This window comes from Pelodiscus sinensis, chromosome 4 (assembly GCF_049634645.1).
Source record: "Pelodiscus sinensis isolate JC-2024 chromosome 4, ASM4963464v1, whole genome shotgun sequence".
NCBI classification, from domain to species: Eukaryota; Metazoa; Chordata; order Testudines; family Trionychidae; genus Pelodiscus; species Pelodiscus sinensis.
In genome coordinates this window covers 34,363,383-34,375,864 of record NC_134714.1, presented here as the reverse complement: position 1 = coordinate 34,375,864, position 12,482 = coordinate 34,363,383, and the positions used below count along the sequence as shown (strand labels likewise).

The 12,482-nt window shown below is 45.1% G+C and overlaps 1 long non-coding RNA gene across 1 annotated transcript in view; it reads right to left on the bottom strand.

Annotated features, from left to right (window-relative positions):
- The window catches only part of LOC112547210 (uncharacterized), a 31,643-nt gene that overhangs the window by 1,458 nt on the left and 17,703 nt on the right, over positions 1-12,482 (bottom strand). The window contains exon 3 of the long non-coding RNA XR_003090963.2: positions 1,361-1,484. This is a non-coding gene — a long non-coding RNA (uncharacterized LOC112547210). The remainder of the gene's footprint in view (positions 1-1,360; positions 1,485-12,482) is intronic.

The window sequence follows — 12,482 nt, the reverse complement described above, 5'->3', positions numbered from 1 at the left end:
TCATTTTACAGAGGCTACTGGAAATCCAACAGCCTTCAATTCCTGCCAGCCTGGGCTGGATTTAAATCTGTACCCTAGGAGGGAGTTACCAAACTCCTGAGGCAGCAGGATGCTGCTTGTCAGTGTTAGCTTATGAAGAGGGATTTTCATATGTTCATATTAATGTTTTAGTAAAACTCCCCTGAGCGAAGTACCTATATATTTGACTTACAATAAATCTTAAAAATTCTACTGTTGTGGTAATATCACATTCCTGTCTCCTGCCTCTGACTGTTGTAAATGCAGTTCCCAAATGCATCTGAAAACTATATAAATATTTGTCTTGCTACCAGCCATATGGTTTAAGAGGCTTGTGGCAAATCAATAAGGATCATTTAAAAATACAATCAGATACTGAACCACATGATGTCATATAACTTCTTTGCAATTAGTTACCATGTTATGAACAGACAAATTTTGTTCAGTTATTTCAGTGCCGCAGGACTGTGGTTTCTACTTAGTGGATCAAATTGATGGCTGGGATATAACTTCACTAATATTAATGGGGGGTTACACCATGGATGAATTTAGCACAATGAAATCTCCTCTCACAAACTATGAAGCTGTTGCATAGGAACTTAACGCACATCATATGCAAATGAGGCCTTTCACCCTTCAGTGATGTGGCTTTCTCAGGAAAGAGCAAGCTAGTGCCTCAACCTGTTGCACCTCTTATAAATGCAGCAGTCATGGTACTGCTCACTGCCTACATTGTCTTTATAAAAAATTCCACGTAGTTCAGGATCAGTCTTACTACTTGAATAAGAGCATGCAGGATTGGGTTTATAGCAGTAGCTCAGCAGGGTGGCTGGGCTTTAAACTGTATTTTCCTTTAAGGCCCAATAGGAAGAGGTGCTGAGTGCCCTTAATTCCCATTGATTCTATTGGAAGTTAACACTCAAGTGTCTTGCAGGATTGGCATTACCATAATAAGAAAAAGGACAACAAGGTTTGCTTTCAGAATATTATTTACAGGAGGAAAGATGCTAAGCACCCCTATACTATTAATTAATGATTTAGACACCTGCAATGTATCATACAAAAACTTGCAGTGGTGCAGCTGAGTACTGAATATTGCTTATTCATACTTAGATGCTTCAAGGGTGAATTTGGGAATAATAATAATTAAAGTTTTATTGATGCAAGAAATAGATGATTTCTATATAAAATGCTGCCATTTCTTTGATGCATTGATAAACTAGACATTATTAGATTTAAAATACATATCAGTTTTTGAGACATCATACTACTGCTATGAGATGATCTATCCATTTTTCAGATATGATCACTAAATATAAAATTGTTTTCTGAAATCTGGCACCTCTGATTGAGATGATTGTTCCATGAGTCATGTGCTCCTCTCCATGGTGCTGCTCTCTTGTGTCATGGAAAATCTGAAATCCAGCTAGAGCTCCTGCTGATGTCCCACTAAGATGTTTCATATTCTGTGAAAATTGAAATGGAAGTGATTAACCCTTACATCACAAGTATGGCCTCAAATTGCCCATTCTTCAAATTCCTCCTCAAATGCTATGTCTTTAGACTGGCTCTTCAAAGATCACACACACAATTTAACCAAAATAAAATGAATAATGGAGCTAACACAAGAGGCCAGATTCTCAGTTACTCAGTACAGAATGGGGGGAAGGACAACTTTTAGGAACCTCTGCTTTTCTGGAGCCATGCAGGGCATTAGTGTGAATTAAGGCAGCTACAGGACTTTACACTCTGGCCATGGGAAACAGAATAAGCACAGTGAAGTGCATTCTGGTCACACTTGAGATATACTATTGGTCCACCCCATTATGCTGAGGATTTGGAGAAGGTCTGGAGTAGAGCCCTTATACCAGTTCTAAACTAGTCAAGTAGCCCTCTCTGTGCAGAGTATTCTAAGAGGTCCATTTATACTCCATGAAGAACTTTTGGTGGTGCCACAACAGTGTAACAGGATCTCACAGTAACAGGATCTCAAACCTACTATGTACAGTGCTAGCAGAAGTAACCTCACATCTTTATACTTCATCTCTCTGCAGCATCCATCTTCTTAGCAGCTAGGTGTTAAATGAATTATCCAACATATTTAAGGATTAATCCAGCAAGCATTAACTTCTGAATGCAATGCTTATTTCTGTGAGTAGGCTCACTGAAATTAATGATACTACTCAGTGCAAAAAAATACTATCCCCCTGTAGCATGTGTTTGCAGGCTAGAGCCCCCAGATGTAACCTACTAAGGTAAAAGACCCCAACTGAGATTCTGCTCTGCATCTCTAAGAGGTGCAGCACAGGACTCAGGCTAGGGGAGAGGGAGCTAAAACAGCTTAAGGTGGCATAGCACTTTCCCAGTTGGAGGCTGCTCAAGGGGCCGAGGAAATTTGTGGCAAACAAACTCTAGAGCACTGCCTAAGATATGGCAGCCTTCCCCTGCTGTCCATGGGCATCAGTACCACACAAACCTCCACAACACTATGCACTACAACTCTATCCTCCTTTCACCTCTACTATGCCCCACGCTGGACACACCTCCGATGCTAGGATTTGTGAGAGTGTCCCAGAGAGTCAGCCTGTGTTTGTCACCTTCATCCTCCATCTCAGCACTAGAGTGCCATATTCAGGGTTTTTAGAGCCCCTTCATGCCACTCCAGGCCCTTTACATAGTAGACAAGGGGCTTAGGCAAGAGTGAGAATCCCCCTCCATGTCTTTTCATCTCTCTATAAGGCACTTTACATTTATGACACTGACTATATACAACAGTATTATTAATCATTGAAATAGTTAGTGTTAATCTAATCACACTCTTTCAGCAAAGTTTCTGCATAGTACAATAGTCTCCTTACCACAAGTTGTGCAGCCTAGATATTGGGCCTGGCTCTGATCACACTCACACCTGTTTAACTTTGTGTAACAGGATTTGAATGGAATTATATCTCATTCCCAATCCTGTGGGATCAGAATCTGGCTTTTAGTTTTACATGTTATCCCTGCAGAGTTTTCCCTGGATAAAAGACAAATATCTGAAACAAAATCACTAACAAGATTAATAAAGACAAGGTGGCTTTATGGCACTGTTCTGTTCTCTTCTGACACTTTCCTCCAAAAGATTTCTTACCTGCTTAATATGTAATGCTATAGTTTAGCAGATGACATTTATTAAACAGGAAGTTTTGGGTTCAAATTCCAGTGATGCCTAAGGAATGTTTTGGTGATGTGAAAGGAAAAGTCAAATAGAATCATGGAAGAATATGTGTAAAATAAAGAAAATCTGTTTGATGCTTTTCAGGACCCTGGACAGTTAAAAAAACACATTCACATTTCCTATATTAGTCATGTGAACATCTATAGAGCCCTGCAAATCCATGGATAGCTGCATCCCACAGCTTTTTTTGTGGATACAGATGCATACAGTATACAAAATTTTGTATCCACACAAGGCTTTATACATCTAGAATGACTGACCAATCTAAACAGAACCCTACACTCAACTTGGGAGACTTTCTCTTTTTGTCTGTCTGGATGTAATGTCAATCTGTAATGCTATATCAGATCAATTCTAAAATTTGAGGGACTGTTCTATGAATAAATGGACAGAACATTACTGATTTATGTAAATCACAGGAAAAAAACAGAATAATCAGGTACACAGAGCTCCTTGCATCTAGTTAGCAGACTCAGCTTTTAATGAGAACTGTGTATGTCTATAGATCAAAAACCAATTGGTGACAGCTATTAACCCTTCTGGTATAACACCCCCATCACAATTCTGCACAATGGAATTTAAAATGTTGACACCTTGAATAATTTATCTCCCAGAAAGATACTTGAAATAAAGGGGAATGGGAAGGAATAGGAGGGGTGGGGAGGATGCAAGTAACCACTGTGTGTGCAGTGAACTCAGGCTACAGACACAGTGAACCATGTGACCATGTGATCCTCCAGATATGGGGAAACTCAAAGTCCCTGGCATAGGAGGAAAGGGAAAATGGCCACAAGAATGGAAGATCATGAAAATGGGAAAGGAGGAATGGGTGACACAGAGAATCCTTGACATGAGTAAGAGGGATAATGGATGATCATGATAGATGAGGAAAGGGGCATAGCAAATAAAGAACCTCTGGCATATGGCAGAAGAGATAATGGGTAGGCACATAGTGCCTCTGGCTTAGAGAAGGGGGAATATTGTAATAACTGGGGCTTAAAAGGCCTAACGCAGGTGTTAGGTGAGCCCAACCATGGAAAAGTGATGAAAGTTTATAAAATCATTTAGTCACCTCTACCAAATGTTGATGGAAAAAAAGGTAACTGAAGTTCAACTTAGACTATCACAGGGGTGCATTCTTCCAAACAAAAGGGCTTTGCTGATAAAACTCAAGGACTGTATTAAGAACATATCTATTCTAGTACCATGTGGTAATATAGTTGATGCTAGGAGCAGATCAGATGGAAAACAGAAACAAAACAGGATCCACGTATCCACAGCTATAGTCTCCATCGATAAGGTGGTACCAACCAGGAGTCTCCATTCATATATCTGAAGATTTTCTACCCAAGAGGAAGGCCGGCAGGCCTTGTTCTTGGTCACTTTGCTTTCATTTGTGAGTTCAAAAGTTATTTTATTATGACAGTCAGTACACAGCCCATCAGTGGGGTACCTAACTGGCAGCACTGCAAGAGTCACATAAGATCTAGATCTGTGTCCCTTCCTTTATGCATAACTTTCTGCCCCCATTTTTCCCTCCTATCCTATCTCTCACTCCCTCAATCTTTCAATGGATCCAAAAAAAATCAACTGCACTGCATGCACTATCACAGAAAAATGAAACAGACTATTCAGCCCTACCCTATATAAGCATAAAGGACTCAACCAAACAATATCCCTAATTGAAATGTGAGCTTGGTTCCAAGCAACAGTCTCTCATTGACTTGCCAACCTCAAGCATCTGTTTGTAACTGATCAATTAGCTGGCATTCCAAAATCACCACCAAAACCATAATTCCCCAACTTCGTCTGTTCTGTCTCTCCTCCACTTTGCGCCTGTTAAAGACAGAAGAAGTGAATACTCCTCACATATCTAAACTGAGAGTAAAATTAACCCTTTTCTTTTCATCAAAGGAAGATGGTTCATGAAAATAAAAGACTGATGTTTTGTCTCCCAAAGACAAGAGACTTTAGCAGGTTTAATTAAATTAGCTTTGCATAATTACTCAGTTTCAGTGTAAGTGCTTGTTTTGATTTCTTGTGTTTGATCAATAAACTTTCAACTTAAGAATGAATGCTTCTGGCTGTTTGCCAAGGAACCTAGTAAACCAGGGTCTCTCTAAAAGACACTAAAGCTTGAAATCACTGATTTAATATTGGACTGTGAAAGTTTAAACACCTTAAACTCTTTTGGCCATTGAGATCAATACAACAGTACACAAGTGAGGTAGGCCTTCTAGGCCCCAATTATTACCACAGGGCACCTGAGCCCCTGGCATGAGAGAAAGGAAGGACATTGCAGGGAATACCTGAAAGAGGTGGGAATGGCAAGGTGGCACCCAGGGAGCCTGTGGAGGAATGGAGAGCACAAGGAGCCCCTGGTGTGTGTTGGTGAGCCCAGTCCACAAAAATGTGTAAGCCTTTAGTGTATGCAGATCTTGGAGGGAAAAAAATCCTCAATTCTTCTGCTTTTCAATGAGAGAAGCAAATGGGGGGGGGGGGGGGGGGAAGTGGAATGACAGATCATGTTTAAAAGGTCACAGAATGTCTTTGTTTTATTTTTTTCCTATTTTGGGGGAAAGTGAAAAAGTCCGTTTAATAAATACAGTGAGTTTATAGTGAAAAAAAAGTTAAGACTTTAAAAATCATTTTTTATAACTTAATGTCATCATTTTATTGTATAGCTACATCTTCGGTTGCAACAAGCAGGTGAGTTATCCATCAGGGTACGTCTACACAGCATGCTTATTTAGAAATAAGCTATTTTGGAAAACAATTTTTGAAATAGTATGTCTACACTACAGGGAAGGCTCAAAATTAGTCCAGGGCAGGCTTCCCTAATGTGAACATGCTACCTCAATTTAGAGCTCCAGGAGGCATTCGGGAGTAATGACTTTGAATGGCCATGGGGAGGAGCTATTTCAAAAGAGTAGCAGTGGAGCATCCACACTACAGGCAGTCCCCGGGTTACGTACAAGATAGGGACTGTAGGTTTGTTCTTAAGTTGAATCTGTATGTAAGTCGGAACTGGCATCCAGATTCAGCCGCTGCTGAAACTGATCAGTTTCAACAGCGGCTGAATCTGGACGCCAGTTCTGACTTACATACAGATTCAACTTAAGAACCCCAGGCATCCCCAAATCAGCTGCTGCTGAAACTGATCAGCGGCTGATTCCAGGAAGCCCAGGGCAGGGGCTTCCTGTAGTCAGCCACTGGTCAGTTTCAGCAGCGGCTGACTTGGGGACGCCTGGGGCAGAGCAGCTGGGGTGCTGCTGGGTTGGTCCAGTAGCACCGCCGCTCCTCGGCGCTACTGGACCAACCCAGCAGCACCCAAGCTGCTCTGTCCCAGGCGTCCTGATTCAGCCGCTGCTGAATCTGACCAGCAGTGGCTGAATCAGGACGCCTGGGGCAGAGCAGCTGGGGTGCTGCCCGGTTGGTCCAGTAGCGCCCAGAGCGGCGCTACAGGACCAACTGGCAGCACCCCAGCTGCTGTACCACAGGTGTCCGGAGCAAAGCCGCGGAGCACGGGGGCAGCGGGACAGCCCAGACGCGCCGTGGCTGTCCTGCTGCCCTCGGGCTCCGTGGCTTTGCTCTGCTTTGTTCCCCCTCTCCCTGGTCTGCAGACCAGAGGGACGGGGAGCAAAGCCGCGGAACACGCGGGCAGCGGACAGCCCAGACGCGTATGGGCTGTCCGCTGCCCGTGTGCTCCGCGGCTTTGCTCTGCTTTGCCCCCCCCCCCCCGCAGACCAGGAGGATGGGGGGGGGGCAAAGCAGAGCCAAGCCGCGGAGGACGCGGCCAGCTGACAGCTGATCGCGCGCTCCGTGGCTTGGCTCTGCTTGGCTCTGCTTTGGCCCCCCCCCCTCTGCAGACGGGGGGGGGGGGGCAAAGCAGAGCCAAGCCGCGGAGCACGCTGCCAGCTGACAGCCCAGACGCGTCTGGGCTGTCAGCTGATCGCGCGCTCCGCAGCTTGGCTCTGCCTTGCCCCCCCCCCCCGTCTGCAGACCAGGGGGACGGGGGGGGGGCAAAGCAGAGCCAAGCAGAGCCAAGCCGCGGAGCGCGCGATCAGCTGACAGCCCGGACGCGTCTGGGCTGTCAGCTGGCCGGGCGCTCCGCGGCTTGGCTCTGCTTGGCTCTGCTTTGCCCCCCCCCCCCGTCCCCCTGGTCTGCAGACCAGGGGGAGGGGGGGGAGGCAAGGCAGAGCCAAGCCGCGGAGCGCCCGGCCAGCTCACAGCCCAGACGCGTCCGGGCTGTCAGCTGATCGCACGCTCCGCGGCTTGGCTCTGCTTTGCCTCCCCCCCTCTCCCTGGTCTGCAGACCAGGAGGGGGGGGGGGCAAAGCAGAGCCAAGCCTCGGAGCGCGTGGGCAGCGGACAGCCCTGTCCGCTGCCCACGTGTTCCGCCGCTTTGCTTCCTCTCCCTGGTCTGCTGGAGACCAGGGAGAGGAACGCCCCGTTCGTAACTGCGGATCCGACATAAGTCGGATCCGCGTAAGTCGGGGACTGCCTGTATTGCTATTCTGAAATAGCTATTTCAGAATAAGCGTTATTCCTTGTGGAATGAGGTTTACAGATTTTGAAATAAGCCATACTTTATTTCAAAATTATTTCAAAATAACAGAATTTCTGTGTAGATGCTCACATTATTATTTTGAAATGGGGGTATGTCTACACTACCCCCCAGTTCGAACTAGGGGGGTAATTATGCATACCGAACTTGCTAATGAAGCCCGGGATTTGAATTTCCCGGGCTTCATTAGCATAAAGCCGGCGCCGCCATTTTTAAAAGCCGGCTAGTGCGAACCCCGTGCCGCGCAGCTACACGCGGCACGGGCTAGATAGCAAGCTATTCTGAACTATCTGTACGCCTCGTTCGAACTAGGGGGGTAGTGTAGACATACCCTAACTGTGCTATGTAGATGCACCCTCAGGGTATGTCTACACTACAAAGTTAGTTCGAACTAACTTTCATAGGCGCTACACTAGCGCTCCGTTAGTTCGAATTTAATTCGAACTAACGGAGCGCTTAGTTCGAACTTGGTAATCCTCATTCCACGAGGATTAAGCGTAGTTCGAACTTACTAGTTCGAATTAAGGGCTGTGTAGCCCCTTAATTCGAACTAGTGGGAGGCTAGCCCTACCCAGCTTTCCCTGGTGGCCACTCTGGCCAACACCAGGGAAACTCGTCTGCCACCCTCCTGGCCCCGGAGCCCTTAAAGGGGCACGGGCTGGCTACGGTGCCCGTGCCAAGTGCAAGCCTGCCAGCACCCAGCCAGCAGACCCTGCACCTGGCACGGATCGAGCCACCCACCCGATGCCCCCCAGCCCTCCCCCTCTTCCCGGGACCAGGCTGGCGGCTCCCGGGAGCTCGCACGGGACCGCAAGAGGCGGGCACCCGCCTGGGCTAGTGCAGACATCGTGGACCTCGTCCACGATCTCCGCACTAGGCACAGGAACGTGGCCGGCTAGGGCAGGAGAGCTGCCAGCCTGGCCACCCAGGAGCAGGAGTGCATGAAAATCAAGGTGGTCCACGAAGACCCCCGACCCTGAGCCCTGAGCTTACAATGGCCGTCCTGGGTCAGACCAAAGGTCCATCTAGCCCAGTAGCCTGTCTGCCAACAGCGGCCAACACTAGGGACCCTGGAGGGGATGGACCAAAGGCAGTGACCAAGCCATTTGTCTCGTGCCATCCCTCTCCAGCCTTTCATAAACCTTAGGCGGGGACACCACTCCTACCCCCTGGCTAATAGCACTCCATGGACCCAACCTCCATGACTTGATCTCACTTCCCTTTAAACTCTGTTCTAGTTCTAGCCTTCACAGCCTCCTGCAGCAAGGAGTTCCACAGGTTGACTCTGTGCTTTGTGAAGAACTTTCTGTTACTAGTTTGAAGACTGTTACCCATTCCATTCCTTTGGTGTCCTCTAGTCCTTCTTTATGGGAACTAATGAAGAACTTTTCTGTATGCACCCTCTTCACCCAACTCATGCTTTTAGAGACCTCTATCCTGTCCCCCCTCCGTCTCCTCTTTTCTAAGCTGAGAAGTCCCAGTCTCTTTAGCCTCTCTTCATATGGGACCTGTTCCCAACCCCTGATCATTTTAGTTGCCCTCCCCTCTCCCCGCCTCTCTCTTCCCCTCTCCCACCTCCTTTTCCCAGTCTCCCCCAGTTTTGTTCAATAAAGACAGATTCCATTTTTGAACACAATTGTCCTTTATTTTGTACATCAAGAAGAGGGGCTAGGGAAGGATAAGTGGAAGCAGGTGAGGGAGGAATGGGGTACGCGCCCCCGATGGGGAGGACTGGGCTGGCTCTGCGGGCTTTTGAGGTGGAACCTCTCCTGCAGCCCCCCAATTGTCCCCTCTCTCCGGATGGCGGCCTGCGGCAAGTGCAGCCGGTCTGATGGCCGAGTGCTGTGACTTGCCCAGTGTAGGTACTCCGGGCACTCCAAGCCAGGACTGCTTTGCAAGCAGGACACCCCTGAGAACTGTCTGTCCGGGGTGGGGGTCGGGACCCTTTAAGCACAGCCCTCGGCTAGCCTGAGACAGCATCTCCACGCTCTAAGTCCTCCTCTGATGCCCTGCCGGCACTGCTTCTGGCCATCCCGGTTCAGGGTCCACTTAATGTGGACATGCTAGTTCGAATTAGCAAAACTCTAATTCGAACTAGTTTTTTAGTCTAGATCCGTTAGTTCGAACTAAGTTAGTTCGAATTAACGTTGTAGTGTAGACGTACCCTCAGTGAATAAGGAAGTTCTCTGTGGGTGATGTTCCCTACTTTAGCTAATCAGCTCCATCACAAGACACTCAGGTATACGGAACTAAAGCAGCATTCTGATGCACACCAAAGTAACCATATCACTCATCCAGGCCATTCTAATACGTGATAAGGATCCCAGCATGTGCAGATAATCAGTTATTTAAGACAATTCCAATTTCCAGAAGTAAATTTATGAAATTCCACATGTTGATCATCAGTTAAAGAAATTTTTTGGATGTCAGAGATGTTTTTGGTATATTTCTGAAGACTAATCCTGACATCTCTCTATGCACAGAACTATTGATCTCAGTGGAGGTTCATAGTTTTCAGCAAGTATTTTGCACTTTTGAAAGGAAGCTGTTGATGGGAAGAACTTGAATCTTCATTAAAAAGTAAGACTTACTTCCATTATTGTTTCCCATGAAACAAGTGTTCAGCGACAAGCCATGTAAACTTTCTTCCTCTTTATTTTTTCATTATTTTTAATTATTGTTTAAAGAAACAAGTCTTCATTTCCCAGTGTAATGCTCAGAGATTTGCACATAGTTTCATTATGCAAGCAGCCATAAGATTAAAAATTAATCTTTAGCCTATTTCATTCTTCACTGAATCTATCACAAAATAACCATACACTTTTTGAATGATCATCAATCTATTTAGCAGAAGGAAACTGATTTTTCTAGCCAGGTTTAGGAACAATCACACCACATTCTCTTACAGTACTGCTTTCTTTGTCTTTATTTATATAATTATGAATACGCCCTGATACCATATGGATCATAGAAGAAAAAATATCTGCCAGATCTATCATCATGTCTGCAAAATAAGTGCTAGACGTATGTTAAACATATTCAAAATCAACAAAGTGAAAATGTTCTTCCAAGGTTAAACTCTGTAAAGTTTGTGCTCTAGAGAACTACACAGGGTTAGATTGTACCTTTAGGTATAGCTCTATGTAAGAAGTTGCTTAACCTTTCCCAGATGACCAGGGCAAAGGGAGCATAAGAGACTAGAGAATGTGGGCCCCAAGTATATTTATGTTCTCCTGAACAGTATGCAATCTTTTGTAATCGGGGTATTTGGAACTACGCACTGATCCTGAGCTAGACTTCAGATCATGTTCATCAACATGGTTCAGAAGGGCAATTCCAATGCATGTTAATAACATTTAACCTCTGTCACGATAGCTCTGTCATGCTATCTGCAGAGGTTAACAGCTGAGTGTCCATCTCAGACAAGTGATAGAAATGTAGCCGTGTTAGTCTGGTGTATCTGAAACAAAATACAGGACTATGTAGCACTTTAAAGACTAACAAGATGGTTTATTAGATGATGAGCTTTCGTGGGCCAGACCCACTTCCTCAGATCAAATAGTGGAAGAAAATAGTCACAACCATATATACCAAAGGATACAATTAAAAAAAAATGAACACATATGAAAAGGACAAATCACATTTCAGAACAGAAGGGGGATGCGGGGGGGGGGGGGGGAGGGGAAGGAAGGTGAGTGCCTGTGAGTTAATGATATTAGAGGTGGGGAAGGGTAGATGTCTGTGAGTTAATGGTATTAGAGGTGATAATTGGGGAAGCTATCTTTGTAATGGGTAAAGTAGTTGGGGTCTTTGTTCAGCCCCCTGTGGAGAGTGTCAAATTTTAGCATGAATGCCAGTTCAGAGGATTCCCTTTCAAGTGCAAGAATGTCAGAAAATGGAAGACACTCCAAACTGGTGGTATATTCTGTAGTTAGATTTCACCAAGCCAGTAAACGAAATATTCACTCCTGGAGTCACAGGCTATGTCTACATTACAAAGAAAAGTCAGAAAAAGATTCACAAATTGCAAACAGCAATTTGCGTATTTTTTTCTGCTTTTCTTCCAAAAGAGGCTTTTCTGACATTTGGCCCATCTACATGAGGCCAAATGTTGGAAAAAAACACCTTCTTTTGGAACATCCCTTCTTCTTTGTAGAACGAGGTTTACAGGGATGTTGAAAAAGTCTGCTTTTCTGATTTTTTTTTTTTTTTTTTTGAAAAGCAGATGCGTTCATTGGACGTGGCAGAACGTTTCCGGGATACTGGAGGTATCCTGGAAAAGCTCTGCAGTGTAGACATAGCCACAGTCTCCTTAAGCTCTCCACCCAGACAAAGGGGACTTTGTCATACCAGTCTGTATGCCAAATATCACATGATAATAGGTTACTTCCAACCCCAAAAAGATCAGTCATTTACCCCACGTCAATGGATAAGCTCAATCTCACAACAAAAATAATGCTACAAATGATCTGGTAGCACTTTATAGACTAACAAAACATATAGATGGTATCATGAGCTTTCATAGAAGTGGGCTGTGCCCACGAAAGCTCATGATACCATCTACATGTTTTGTTAGTCTATAAAGTGCTACCAGACCATTTTTAAAAATAATGCTTGCATTCAGTTTGTCTAGTATACAAAATAAATATTTGTTAGTTAAGAAAGAGAGGTTAAACCACAT